This window comes from Diabrotica undecimpunctata, chromosome 10 (assembly GCF_040954645.1).
Source record: "Diabrotica undecimpunctata isolate CICGRU chromosome 10, icDiaUnde3, whole genome shotgun sequence".
NCBI classification, from domain to species: domain Eukaryota; kingdom Metazoa; phylum Arthropoda; class Insecta; order Coleoptera; family Chrysomelidae; genus Diabrotica; species Diabrotica undecimpunctata.
In genome coordinates, this window is record NC_092812.1 from 43649733 (window position 1) to 43662413 (window position 12681).

Sequence of the window (12681 nt, forward strand, 5' to 3'; positions counted from 1 at the left end):
CTATTTTAATGGGAATTAGCCACAATTTAAGGTTAAAATAAGTTTCAGTTTCCACTTCGGAAATCGTTCTCAAAATACAAAACTGAAATTGTGGAATAATTTGAAACAATTTTAAAATAATTACAAAAGTGAAAATTGAAACGTCAATAAACTTATTTTAACCTTCAATTGTGGCTTATTCACATTAAAATAGTAATTACTACAAAATGCCACAAAAAAATAGCTTCAGAACAATATGTTTTTTTGTGTTTAGTTATTTTATGAATTCTTAAGAAATTCTTATTATTCTGTTCATCATTATTTGTAGTGTTTTCTCGTTATCTCCCAATATCACTGTATTATCCGCATATCGTATTAATACCTTTATTATTTATTTATTTTTTTTTATTTATTATTTATTTTATTTATTTTATTACCATCTGTTATCTCTATAACCTTCTTGATAATTACCTTCAATATATACTGAACAGTAAGTCAGATAAAATGCAATATCAATACTAATTTAGATCAAATTTTACAGCTCTATTCGTTTTCTGTCAAATTTTTCGTCTAATAAGCTGTTCGTGTATTTTTTCCATTTTTTTTTACAAACTTTTCGTGAATTAGTGTTTTGTTATTTTATTTGTTGATACCGTTCCCAAAAACTGGAGCCATATCGGCCAAGGGAATAAACCCTGACAAAAAATTCTGGTCCTCCAGGTTAGGGGTTGGGCAATGGGTCGGTAACTCTTTACCGTAAAAAGTATAAAACCACGAAACATTTAAACAAGCCTCGGATAGATCGGTTCTTATCGACGACGACTTAAGTTAAGAAACATGGACTACGCATACACTAGGAACATGCAATGTCCTGATATTGAATAAACCAGGAGTACAGGCATCGCTACTAGAAATGAAAACACTGCGATACGAATGATGGAGCTGTTAGAAGTTGATGGAAAGAGAGGTAAAGGAAAACGAAGGAGAAGATGAAACAACTGTGCGGCAGAGGACTTAAAAGAGCAAGGTTTAGGTGAAGAAGAGACAATGAAGACAAATAGTTGGCGAACAATAATAAGGAAGAGCGACCCCTGAAAAAAAACTCGGGAAGAAGAAGACCGATATCGCTATTTAATGAGCTCATAAAATACAAAATAGAACTAGCAGCAATACAAGAAGCTAAATAACTAGGACACGGAATAAAAGACACAAAAACGCATACAATACTATATAGCGGAAACAAAGAGTTCGGAGTAGCCTTCATAGTTAACAATATGATGGAATATACCATATTATATTTTAAAGCAGTCAGTGAGAGAATATGTAAACTAAGAATAGAAACAAAATTCTTTAACCTTTCAATCATTAACATACACTCACGAACAGAACATAACACCGAAAGAAAAGAAGCGTTTTACGAACAGCTAGAGGAAGTATATGACAGCCCACCGAGAAATGATATGAAGATCATACTAGGGGATATGGATTCTCAAATAGGCAAGGAAGAACTTTTCTTAGGACTATTTATAAACATTAACTCTATTAAAACACCAATAAAAATGGAGATTTACTGATCAACTTTAGTAAAAAGAACATGATCGTAATCTCGACTTTATTCCTACACCGCGATATACACCAAACGGCATGGATTATGCCTGGTGGAACAACCGCCAACCCAGTTGATCATGTCTTGATAGACAAAAGAGTCGCAACAAACATTCAAGATGTGAGGAGTTAGAGAGAAGCATTCTGCTTATGTGTCATCTCCTAGTACATATAAAATATAGATGCAAAATTTAGAGAAAGAGGAGGAACAAACAACAGAACAATTAGATATAGAAAAATTGAGACAACAAGATATCAAACAGAACTATGAGACATAAATAACACAAACATTGACAAATACAGGCAGTCTAGTCACCGAAGAATATTGGGAAGAAATCAAAACAAAAGTAATTGACGCAGCAAGAAAGATCATAGGCAAAAAAATAAAAAAAAAACAAAAAGAGAATGGTTTAATGACGAGTATAAAGAGGTCACACAGAAAAGAATTCAAGAACACAAGAAATAAATGGAAAGAAGGGCCAGAGAAAGAAGATGGAGGGCAAATAAAATATGCCGAACAGAGAAAAGAAAATACAAAAACACTAATATACATAAAATGGAAGAAAATCTTCAAAGCATGGATATAAGAAAGGCGTATAAATACCTACGCAATTTAAGAAAAGGATACAAACTCCGAGCAAATCTGTACATAAATAACTGTTTCATATTGTCAACGGGCCCCAAATATAAAAAAAATGTGGAGTGCTACCATTTAAAAAAGTGCATTTTTGAATAAGGGTTCAACGTGTCCCTATGTACTAAGGTGCATTTGGGTGGATTCTATGCAGTTTTAGTACATTAACATTTACAAAAAGTTGTTATTTATTAACAATTAAATTTATTTCCTATCGAACTGTCACGTTTTAAAGTCAAAAATAATATCCTTCTTCTTCAAAAAGACGTTTGGTAAAAGTATTTAGGATTTACAGTATCCCAGATACGGTTTTTCAAAGTTCGCCACTCACACCATTTTTTGACCATTTTCCCTATTTTTCCCACAAATTGTTCTATAACTTTTTTCTACGCAGTTTTAGGTATATACAGTGGTGTATTTAGTTGAAAGCCAAATTAATTATCTTTAAAATGGTCTGCAGTAAAAGGTTCTATAGCTAATTTTAAACAAGATACGTCTCTTCAAATTTTATTAGTTTTACAGTTATTTTTTAAATATCTCATTATAACTTTGTTTCTTGTACATTCAGACATATTCATTACTAAATAAAAAAGAAAGCTTATTTTTTTACTTAAAATAGTCTTTAAAATGCAGCTGAGATAATAGCAGTTGAACAAAAGTAGTTATTGTAGTCCTTTTACCCTATGACCGCCGAATGTAATTAATATATGATCAGTGGGCCTCAAAGAGTGGGGCGTTAATATTTAATTCAGATCGCTTGAAAAGTAACAATATTTAATTTTCTGTATTTTATGTTCAGTAATAATATTGGATTTTACTGTATGAAAGGCAAATAAAATGAATATAATATGTATATACAGGGCATGTTAAAAGAAGTGGGACGAAATATTTCGAATACTCGAAATTATTTCTCGACATCAAATGTTCATCAAGTTCTCTATAAGTCTCTATTTTGCGTAGCGTGAAAATTATACGAATGGTTTTGCATGCAGTTAAATTGAAAGATACTTGCCAAGTTGCTGACATGTCCAAATTTGAATAAAATACATCCAAGACTTTTGACAAGTCTGCAGACACTGGATTAAATATAATCTTGAAACAAATTGGCACTAAATCACTTCTGAATTTTCAGCAAAACAAAATGTTTAAACACACGTAGTCTAGTAATTAGTACCAAAGCTATTGAGAGTATGCAGCCCAGTAATTAGACCGAAGGTACTTTATCGTTTATCTAAAACACACCACAAAGTCCGAATTGAATTCCCGAAACACTTTTTTGTTACTTCATTTTAGCAAACGATAGTCCTCACTATCTGAATTGTCTATCCGAGTAATTAGAGGCCGGACCTCATCTATAACTCACTCGATTTGAAAAGACATAAACTAAGAACGTCATCTGTTGTTTTGGATGCATGTTTATCATAAAAATTTTTAGCTACAACCCAAACTAACTTAATTGCATTATAGTGGCAATGGTAGGGCGGAAGTCGAAGAACTTCATGGCCACATTTAAGAGCCATTTGGTCAGTAACAAATTTTTTTTTAATTTTGTGCTTTCCACACCTTTAAAGTAAATCGACTTTTAAAAATATGTCACTGTGATAAATTTTCTTTTCTGTCAACCACAACTTTATTTCTTCTTTTGTCCAGCTGCTTAAAGAAAATCTCTCTTCTACTCTTGAGTGGTAGGATGCATTATCCAACACTATTGTGGATGGTCGCTCCAATTTTTTTAACAAATTTTCTTTAAACCATTCTCCAAAAATATTTGCATCCATATTTCCATGGTAATCACCTGTATTCTTTGTGGACAAAAAAATTAAACTAGCGTCAGGAATAAAACCCTCATCATTTCCAGCATGAAGTATAATGTAGCGTTTACCATTACCGGAACGACTAGAAGAATAACATTTCGTGGCGCCATCTTGCCAGGATGATTTTGACATATTTCCTTTAGCGAAAATTTAAGTTTCATCTAAAAATACAACTTGCCTCGTACTATCAGACGTTTTATTGTTCATGTATTTTTTTAAAAAATGCCACCGTTTTGAAACAATATTAGAGAGTTCACACAATACTTGTCTATTATTTGTATTTTTATATCGAAAACCTAAATGTTTCAGCACTCTCCACAAACTTGTTGAACTAATATCACACAGTTCCTTGACTTTTATTTTTTGTAACACATCACTAACTGTTACATGTTCTTTGGCTTTATACATATTATATATAATATTTTTAATTGCAAGTTTAATTGACTGGTGCAAATCTAAACTTTTTGGATATTGACGATTTCTCTTGCTTACTGTATTTATTTCATCCTCACTCATGTTGCTAATTCTCCGGAATGTCCTCTCTGAGATACCGCAAGCATCGCATGTGCGTTTCTGAACTGCCATAACAGATGTCAATGGACCTATAATATTTTTTTTTCAAATTGAAATAACTTTCGACTTTTAGAACTAAACGCCGTTCTTCTGGAGATAACACTCCACGTTTCGACTGTATTTTATTTTCTTCCAAATTACTCATTTTGCTTTAAAGTACCGCTTCACTACACTACTATAAAAAATGGGTACTTATATACAACTACTACACCCTAAAAAGGACGAGGGTTTCACAACAGACGAAACAATCGAACACAAATTATTTAACAGCCAATGCTAAACAAGCATAAATACTGCATTGATTGTAATTGCAAAAACCGTTCGCATGTTTTAAATAAGATTTCTGCTGATTATGCATTTTGTTAAATTATTAAATAACACCAATACAACCCACGACCATCAATTAATTTTTAACGATAAACAGAAGGAAAATATGATAACTTTTGAATTTGATTTACTTTGTTAATGACAGTGTCGTTAACAGAAAGATATTTTTAAACAGCATGAATAATTTTTCAATGATTGTGTGGATGTAAGAAATACATTACTAAACAAATTTTTAAAGTGTGTATAAAGGGGATTACAATTATTATGACACATGGTATTTACTCCGTATTTTTCAAATAATATGTTCTCATAAAGACATAACTTTAATTATTGGGTAAACCTAAATTATACGATACGTCAGAACAAATTAAAAAAAAAATTAACATGTATTAAATATTCCGTACTCGTACTATTGCAATAAAATATTAAAACTAATAAACGATAACTTGTTGAGCAGTACTGATTGAAACAACAGAGCAGTTCATACGACCATATTCATAAAAGTAGTGTAAAATATATCGCCGCTTATCTGGTCCGCTAGTAATAAAGTTACCAGCATTTAATTGCAAAGCGGTCTTTTTAGGTGGAAAATATTTTAGTACTTTTTTAGAATAAACCGTTCTCTCAGAAACAAAACATAAAGCGACCAACAATTTTCAATGTGTTATGCGTGCGAAATTAATTTTTTAATTATTTTGCACAAGCCGAGGAAGCTTTATAATCAATTTTATTTCTTTTTGGTTAAGTTTTAAAGATTTGTCTCTGACTAATTTTCTTATCACTCTTCATATATTTCTCCCTTCTTCTTTACTTTTTCTTGATCCTAGACCACCATCAGATCTCTATATTCTCAAACTTCTTTCCGGAGGCTCTAATTTGTCTCTTAAGTAGTTATATATTTTAAACACTAAACCAAACCTAAACAGAATTGCGTAAAATAAATCATTAAATCGCAAATATGCGCTTAGTATATTATCTTCTACCAACAGCCAAAGAAGTTTGTTTATTACCGAAAATAAACGATATTAACCTTCTGAATATTAAAGTGGAGTACTCATTAAATAATTAAGCAATTAACTAAATATATACGTTCTTTGATGTACATTCAGAGAAAATCAAATTAATGTTTATAGCGACTCGAATCGGTGATTTTAGGTTACTTTCTATTCGAATCCCATGCCTCGCAAATGTTATCGAAATGGTAATGCCAATATAAAATAATGGTTATACATAACTGGATGTATGCACCACAACAGAGACCATTGGAAAAATACACTGCTTCAAATAATTGAGGCTACAAAACCTTTTTTAAACTACTTTGAAGCATCATTTTAGTAAAGTGAACTGGAAAACAATACAAGCAAATATATTAATAATAAAAAAGGAACTAAAACAATTTTTTTTATTTTCAAAAAGTGCTCTAAATTAGTTTTTAATTTTTCAAAAAATATATGACACAAATACTCTAAATATTGTCTTTTATATCAAAAATCAAGATATAAGACCAGACATAAAAAACTGGAACAAAAACTACAATGTTTGGCAAGCTATCTTCGGAGATTGCAATGCTTACGCCGGACAAACAGGGAAAATCTTGAAGAAACGCACACAAGCAGGTCCGGACTGGCTCATAAAAAAGCGCCAACCCAAACTCTAAAAAATTAGCGTAAACCTAAACTCTGAACAAACTTACTTCTAAACTTTTTACATCAATCTTTTTTGAAATCCTAATGCATGTAAAGTAAATTAATATTATTTATGATTTTTAAATAAGTTACTTTTAAGTAAATTTTACTTTAAAATAAGTTTATTTTAACGTTTCAATTTCCATGTGGAAATTCCACGAGAAAATCGAAACGTCGAAATAAAATTTTGTTTAAGTAGAATTGTGACTTATTCCCAATAAAAATAGTAAATGACATTGATGCCACAAAAAAATGGGTTTAATTTCTCACTATCCCTTTTACTCCATTATACTATTTTGTAATCCCTGACTACTCCCTGGCTACATTTAACGCGTCGACTGCTAAAAAGTTGGAAGCATTTGAAATGTGGCTCAACTCAACAACAACAATATTGGCAATATCATTTTAAAGTCGTCTATTTTAAAATGTATAAGGTATGTCTGAATTGTCAATATAGATGAGTTAGATAAAATTAAATTATTAGAAGAATTTTTCACTAAGTAACAAAAAAACAAAATTTATTTAATTTACTAATGTTTGTATTTTGAGAACGATTTCCGAAGTGGAAATTGAAACGTCAATAAACGTATTTTAACCTTTAATTGTGGCTTATTCCCATTTAAATAGTAATTAAAAATTACAAGTGGGTTCACCCACACTGTAGGTTTCTCTACTTTTCTAATAATACATTAATTTTTAATTGTTTCAATTTTTCTAATTGTTTTTAGGAACCCTACGAACTGGTTGAACATAAGGAACATTGTCTTTCAATAAAATGTGATAATCAATAGGAAACATACCAAGTCCTTCAAAAACTGTGAGAAATGCTTCTACATCATTAGTCAAAGTGTTGAAGTTTACATCTATACTTCCCACTCGATTATTGAAATTGAGACGAATACAAGCATCCAAACCTAACAAAGGTTCTTGGTTCTAAACCTTAACAACAATAAATTTAATATCTGAAGATGCAGTCCCTACATTGCAATGCATTCTAATTTCTCTCACAGGTTTTATACCGAGATTGTGTATACAATTAAGAGGGAGAACATTTACTTGTGCACCAGTATCTAACTTCTACTATACAGTTTTTTACCTGAATTTTCTGTTTCCCAGCAATCTGGGAGCTTTTAGATTTCTATAAACCCACAGATTTGACACAACTGATAGATGGCTCACTACCATCACTTTCACTTTCACTACTACGCATTTAGTTTTTTACTTCATGTACTCCTGTTCTGTTTATTGACTTTCCCTGCTCCATCATGTTTGTGTTTTTTTTTCTGCACGCTCCAGCAAAGTGGTTCTTAGCCTGGTAATGGGCACAAGTTTTACCATATGCAGGACACTTCCTTCCTCGATGTTTAAACCCACAATAATTGCATACTTTTTGTGAAATAACTATGTTTGATTAACTAGCTTCACTGTTGATTAAGATGTAGACACCTGTGCCTGAACTTTACTGTTTTCACTTAATCTACATCTTGTAATAGCTTTTTGCAATGTCAGTTCTATTCTCTCAGAAGACTTTCTTGTGTTTGTTTGTCTTTTATTCCAATAACAATTCTCTCTCTAAACATGTCGTCCTAATCTTTATACACAGTAATTTTCACTGCTTTCTTTAACTTAGTTACAAAACTATCAAAATTGTATCCCTTGTTTTGGCAACGCTGTTCAAGTTAAACCGCTCATAAATACTATTTAATTTATGGGAGCAGTACTCTTCAAATTTATCAATGACTGGTCGTAACTTTTTTTCATCTCCCTCTATTCTAAACGTAAAAGTGTCGAACTTTTTTTATCCATCATTTCCAAGTAAACTCAAGAATGTTGCAAGTTTTTTTTTTCTCAGGCTTGTGATCTAAGTCGGTAAAATCCATATAAAATTTTTGAGAGAACTTTTTCCAGTTTGCCGCCAAATTGCCATCATCTAATACAAGGAGTTTTGGAGGTTTAAATTGATTTTACATTTTTCTAAAAACAAATCTCTACTAGATTAACGTCCGGCCCGACCTGTATATAACTCTAGTTAAATAAAACTGTAAGCCTTCAGTTCATAGTTTATTACAACTTCACCTTCTGATCCATAACCTTACCTTCTGGCAAGAAGTTAACCGGCATCCTGGTGAGAGCTATGTTGACTAGTTACTTTCATTGCTATCACCATTTAGCACTTCGAGCACCTTAACATTGTATAGTTATGTAATCACATATTCCAATATGTATAATTTACATAGCTAAAAAACGAAATAAACTGCACCTGTATATTTTAGGCCAATTATGGTGGGATATACCACTCTTATTATAACAGAAACAGCGGATATTGATACTAAAGGCCCCTGAATCGTAAAAATGGTCTTCGAGGTTGCCGCACATCACATCTAAGCTATTAACACAAAACTCTGGGTGCCATTTTCGAGTTATGTGCGCTTTGATTATCTGATACCTGATAGTACCTAAGTTGTATTTTGCAAAAACATTATGCTCGATTGATATTTGCACCAATCGATCAATCAAATGTCGAAATGCGAAGCAAGTAAAAAATTTTTTTAGAGGAATGTTTGCTGCATCATATTTGGGTAAAGTCCACTAGGAAACTAAGTTCCTGTAGCTGGCTGTATACCATGTATCACAAAAAAAATTTATTTCAAAATTTTTAGTAAAAGATATAAATAAAATACCCAAACGGGCTATATCACAAATACAGAACGTTTTAGAAATGTAAATTCGATCATCAGTGTAACAAAGTGCACATGCTATGAGCCACCAAAATATATGGGTGAAAACCCAATTATTGCCATGTTACCAATTCCAACAGTAACTTAAACATCCTAATTTTTAATAATATATAATGTAACATATTTGTAAATTTATAACAATTAAAGGGTTTTCACCCATATATTTTAGTGGCTCATAGCATGTCCACTTTGTTACACTGATGATGGAATTTACATTCCGAAAACGTTCGGTATTTGTGATATAGCCCGTTTGGGTATTTTATTTATACCTTTTACTAAAAATTTTGAAATAAAAAATTTTTATTTGGGTAAAGGTTCAATAATTTGTTCAGGGTTAAATTTTTTAATGGGTAGTTTTATTGAAATTTTTTATTTATACCCTGTGATTTTTGTTTAATTCTTCTATCAATTACTTCTTTATATAGAAATAACAAAATAAAGATTCTGAATAGATGTTTCATCAGTCGTATCACACAATTTGTCTCATCAAGTATTTAGAAGCAGAATTCGTTTTTAAATAATCTTCTTCCACGGAAAATAAAAACTTTAGAACGGTTTTCTAGGAGAAACAAATGAATAATACAGAGTTCACGAATGCTCCTGGTTTACGACCACATCCAACGTTCTTTTTCGTCGGTTCTGTGGTAGTCGGATGTAAATTGGAACGTAAATTACGTTGAGCAAGAGTATGGTCTAATACCGTTGATTGCCCTTAGCAGATATTAGTAAATCAATTATTGAGTAGCTAAAATCGAGAAAAATATTTATCTTATAAAAATAAATATCGATCTTTTACGATTTTAAATATAAAAGCCATTTAAGAACAGCTTCATACATTTTTGTACATTTTATAAATATTTTGCATTATTATAAAAGGCAGTAGAAAAAACTGTATATCATACACAATGCGTATTAATACAAAATATATTATTATTTGTTATCTTCTTCGGAATAACAAAATACCTTTATTTATGATTTTTATTATGGAATAATGAAGTTGGGGACTTCCTTTATCAACTTAAAACTTGTAAGCAAGCAAAACGATTGTTTGATGCTAAAAAAAAATTGAAAAATATAATTATTATAAATCTATATATAAAAACCCCGCGGGCTTAATGCTACACTTTTTACTGAATTATAAGAAAAAGGAGAAAAAATCTTTGAAATTTGGATATTTATTATTTGTAATATATATTACCCGTGCCATTCTCAGCTTGTGTAGAGGAGGGACGCTGAACTGAGTAGGGGTCCTTCAGTACTTTGTGCAAGACAGACTGCGCTGGAAAGTCCTCTACCCCGACACGGCGTGTCCCAATGGCTGATAGGGAACGTTCCTGTAGATATGCAATGAATAAGGCTTCGCCAAATAAGTACCCGCGGATTAACGGAGGACTTGACACAGGTCAGCAGCTGTGTCATTAGTGGCCCGTGGCTGAGGAATACAATTCCTGACAGATGCGCTACCACAAAGTCGCAGGCGAAAATCAAATACTGCTTTAACCGGCTGTGATACTGCGAACACTCACCAACCCGTCCGGTAAGCGTGGTGTTTTAATGCCAAAATACACCTCAAAAACACAACTATTCATTATAGAATACCATTTTTATTTATCGAATTATTGCGAAAAGTATTGAAATAAATATAAATAAAAAAATGGTAAAGGCGTGGTCAAAAGGTTTATAATACCGAATTATTGTAACGAACTTAAAAATCATACATAAAAATATATTTTGTGCTATTGAAAAAAAAATACATTTTTGTTTACCGAAAAAATGGTCGTGTAATATGAAATACCTTAATGAGGTAATATAGAATATAATACTATGAAATATTTTTCTAACTCGTGTGCTCATAGTATTCAGCGGTAAAACGTCCTGAACAAAAAATACATTACGCATCATCTTTTAGGTTACTGTCCTTATTCGGATATTCTTCATCATAAGTCGATTCATCTGGGGATGGGATATTCTCATTTAAATCACCTGAAAATACAAGTTCCTTTCTTAAATCCTCTTGCTTTTTCCTAACACAACTTGAACTTGCTGCCACATTTCTTTTGCTGCTGCCAGGTTTTGCATCGTCAGTTGACTTTTTCTTTCCATCAAACATAACTTTTCTTTTAATTTTATTTATTTTCAATTTTCGATACGATTGACTCTTCCAGTTCATTTTCGTTTGGGATTCTAGTCAAAATTTTAGATGTTCCGGATTTTCAGCATCTTATGCCTTGTCGCTTTTTAAGAACAGGAACGGAAAGTATGTGTTGTGGTAAAACTGATTGTCCATTTGATTCTTCATCGGCATTTTCCTGTTCACGAGGCAAGTTTATCTTGCTTTTATGTCCAACGTGTGCTTCTTCGTTCTTCTGTACTTTCACTAGAAAATCTTATTCGGAAAAAATATGTCCGTTTACTGGAAAGGTACCCGTTTGTCAAAATCCATTGACTTGATTGTTTGGATCTTCAAGTAAGGCTCACCAAGTAGGCCACTGATATCAAAATGAGGTATTATGCGATTCTTTTTCCTTAAAAATTGACGAATTTCATCACTGTAGAAAATTTTCAAAGCGGAAATTTGGACGGATTTGTCGAGGTCGTAAGCACAATAAAGTTACGTAGTTTTCCCTAGCAGCGGTAATACCATCTAGTACTCGTGTACGAGTGATGCCCGTCCAAAATCAAAAGTATACGGGTTTTCGGCGTTTGGTTTTATATAATCGATGAACCGATTGAACCATTGAGCGAAAATGTTTTAAATCCACCCTGGTGAATGGAAGGCAAAAATACTTCCAGGTAGAGCTAGCCTCTTTACCAATTCGCTGGCATTCTTGCGAGGGAATATAAGCAAAAGGGCACATAATTCCCACTTGCGCTCGTACACAAAACGCAAGTAATCAGAGATCCTCGCTCTGCAGATATCAGCGCTTTTATTTACCGCTTTCCCTTTTGGAAAAAAATCTCAGGACACTTTTGTCAACGTTAAATATTTGATTATCTGAAAAGTTTTTTTCTTCTATTTCTTTTTCTAACAGATCAAAAAACTCGCCAACGTTTTCTTGTTAAAACCCAGTGCCCGTGAAAATGAAAATCCGTAGGTTTTAGTAGGCTTAACGTCCTTATGCCTTAATCTAAAACGCCAGTCCTTTCCAGCAGCTTTTTTAAGTAATAAGAAGGAATTGGGAATGTTATTTCTCCTAGCTAACTGGAATGCAAGATTACAAACATTCCGTCTGGTTAATCCATAAGAGGTTTTCTCTATTTTCAGACAATTCTTTACTAGCTCCTTTTTCAGATGATCTGACAAAATAGATTTTCTTCCTAGTTTT